The sequence below is a fragment of the Pinus tabuliformis genome, chromosome 7 (assembly GCF_031772625.1).
Source record: "Pinus tabuliformis cultivar Carrire ecotype Pingquan chromosome 7, CPIR1, whole genome shotgun sequence".
NCBI lineage: Eukaryota > Viridiplantae > Streptophyta > Pinopsida > Pinales > Pinaceae > Pinus > Pinus tabuliformis.
In genome coordinates this window covers 1,159,636,583-1,159,639,957 of record NC_142293.1, presented here as the reverse complement: position 1 = coordinate 1,159,639,957, position 3,375 = coordinate 1,159,636,583, and positions in this window count along the sequence as shown.

The window sequence follows — 3,375 nt, the reverse complement described above, 5'->3', positions numbered from 1 at the left end:
TCCATTTCATTTCACATTCATGTTCCATAGTTATACTTCATCTTTATCATGTTCTGCAGCTAATTCCATTATGTAATTAATTTGATTCTACAAACATATCTCATTCCGCAACTCTGTTCCAAACAAATGATGATTGCATGAAATTGAAGAATCTTGTTTTTGAAGACTAATATGCTAAAAACGGTATCTGTGATCAACATCAAAGAAAACAACAAATGAAAAGGTTAAGTTCTAAGAGCTAAAGTGCAAAATTTTATTTTAAATAGCAAGCTTAGAACATAAAGCATGTATAATATGGGCATCCATATGTTTCCTTGACGAATCATCATTTGATTTGATTGGAATCTCCATCATACTGCACTTCTGCCATATCCTCCATATTTTGTCACATAACGGTCCATAATTAACTCCCTCATTGTTTTTAATGGTCATGACTATGACGTGACATACTTTTCCACGTTTCTCCAAAACCCTTACCATCTACTTATTTCATACAAACCCACAATTCCTTTCACCATATCTGCAGTCAGTCCATTTCATAAACAACGAAGGGTAATTTTGAAGGTTGAGGAACTCTATGCAGTAGAAGGCATGGGGCTCATTGTCAAATCAGAACCGGTAGGAGAAAAGTATATGGAAGGATACCCACAGCTCAAAGGAATGTTGCAAAAGGCTAGATGGCTCAATTTCATTGAGAAATTTGATGGTTTTCATAAGCAGATAAAAAAATCCTTCGCTAGATATTTTGATGGCACAAAGGTAGAAATTGGAGATATTAAGTTTGCAATAACTGATTTGTTCATAACCAAGGCTACAAAACTTCCAAGTCATGGTGAAAGATGGTTCAAAAATAACCAATTCCATAGTGAATCATGGAAAGTAATACTCAGAAACCCAGGTATGGATGTCTCTGTTTTTAGAAAAGGAATTCCTATTTCAGCTCTTAAAAGTAAGTGGGGGAACATGCTTTTGATATTACAAAAATTTATCACCTGTGAGGGGAGATTCGGTTGCATGTATGTCTACCATATTTGTTTACAAATGAATTTCCTAGAAAACAGAGAAATCAATCTTCCTTTCTTCTTGATAAATAGTGTAAGAAGGATGGCCTCAAATGTGCAAAAGAAAATAGAGTTCATAGATACAACCATGTATCATCATGGGTTGATAAAGATACTGATTGAGTTTCATTTAAAAGGCATAGGAGATACCTAGGAGAATTTCCTCATTAGAAACCATTTCCAAGAAGCACCCAGTCACCCAAAGAAGATAATGATAGAAGAAACAAAAGAAAGAAGGCTAGTATAACTATTAAAGATAGACCTAAGTCTTCATTATAGAAAGAGGATGAAAAAATAATCTCTGAAGAAATGACAGAAATCAGGAAGCAGATCAGGGCAAGAGGAAAAATATGAAAAGAGAAAAAGGTCACAAAGGAGGAGAATGTAAGTCATCCACAACCTAGAAGTAGCTCTAGATTCTGAGGTTTGGTAAAGAAAACATCATCAAAAGGGACATAGTTTGTAAACTTAGACAAGGAAACCCCAGAAACATCTCTTGTTAACATCCTTTCTACACACAGTCGTCAAACTTCTCCTTATCATCATTTTGAAGGTAGTTCAAGCAGAAGATCTCCAGGCATAGATCCAGTGTAACAACAAATATATGATTACATAGAATCAATGGAGAAGAGAAGTGCCTCAATGAATCTAGAACCTTTTTCAATCCACATGAACCTATAATTACTATCTCAAATAGGAAATTTATGAATTAGAGTTATTGAACAAACATATAAAATAGGAGAATGAAACGTTGAAGGAACAAAATAAATCGGACAAGGCAATTCATGACAATATTATTCTGCATCTAGGACTGTGGTATAAGAAAAAAAGGAAGTTGAAAAGAAAGAATGAGATTGTAAACAGAACATTCATTAGCCTCAAGTACATGCTTCTTATGAGAAAACACAGAATGACAGTCACTTCAAAGAAGAGCAAAAGAAGAAAATTGGATGTACTAGTGGAAGTGTCTGAGCAAATACATTAGAGAGGAAGAACTCACATTTTTGGCAAATTGCATGAGGACATGCAATAATTTGGCAGTGGGGGTATGTTGAACCTTAGAATTACCTTCCCGTCGACATTTGTTCTCTCCTTTTCTTCTCTCATTTTATCATAAGACTACAGATACAATCAATGTTAAATGCTAGGTTTTGTCTTAAGAAAGCATTAAAATGATCACCATATTATATTTTCATGTTCTAGATATTTTAATATATTTTTTAAAATTAACTACAAAACACAGCCTATTCTGCAGCTAACTATGGGTTCCGTAGCTACTCTCATGGTTTGGTAGGTTACAGGTGTCAAATGAAGAACTAGGCCACATGGGCATTTCCAGAATCATCTCCACGTGGATTCTATCCTATTCACTCGGTCCAGATTGACAGAAAATCATGCCTAAGGTCATGATCAAAGATGGAGTCAAATACGTTATCTAGAAGCAGTAGGACTCTTGATTTTCTCTTTCATAGCTAATCAAGAGTTTAGCAGTTCTATTGAAGAGTTAATTTGGATTAACCCACCTGTACCTGATTAGAAGTTAAACAGTGAATTCGAATTAAGCCACCTGTAGTTGATCAAAAGTTAAACAATCCTATTACAATTTGAATTAAGAAACTTGTAGCAAGTTTTTCTCATAAACAGTCATGTTAGAGTTAATTTTAATTAGCCACATGTAGCAAGTTTTTCTCTTCAAATAGTTATGTTATTTTCCTATAAATATCGGTTGCATGAAACCGAGAAGTAGTTAGAAGATATAAGGAATTACAGGATTTTTGCTGATACTCTATAGTCAGACTTCGTTTTTGTTCATAATACAAACTTCGTTTTCTCAATGGTGTGCATATTTAACTAGATAGAATTCAGCCACATCAGTTGCAGAGGCCCCCTGCACTGAAGGAGATTTTTCACTTGTTGTTTTCACTGTTTTCCACAAATCTGTTTTCTCTAATTTAGTATGATGTTTCATTTTAGTTTGTAACCAATAGTGTAAGGATAAAATCACAACTGTGTAGCCTTGTTCTTCTAAGATATTTTGTGGAAAAGTGACTGAATGGAGAATGAAGTAATAAGAATTCATAGTTGCTTAGCTTTCTTACTATTTTGTTACTCATTTTCTTAGCATAGAACTGTCAATTAGTTGGATTAATAAATTTTCTCAAAACCATTTCAAAATGATGATGATTCTAACTTAAATGGTTAAATATCTAATTCATGCAGTGATTGAATTTACCCAGTACATTTTTAGTTTTACATGCTTTTACCTTTTCTTTTTTGCTTTCAGGTCCTTAATTAGTAGCATCACTTGACATTC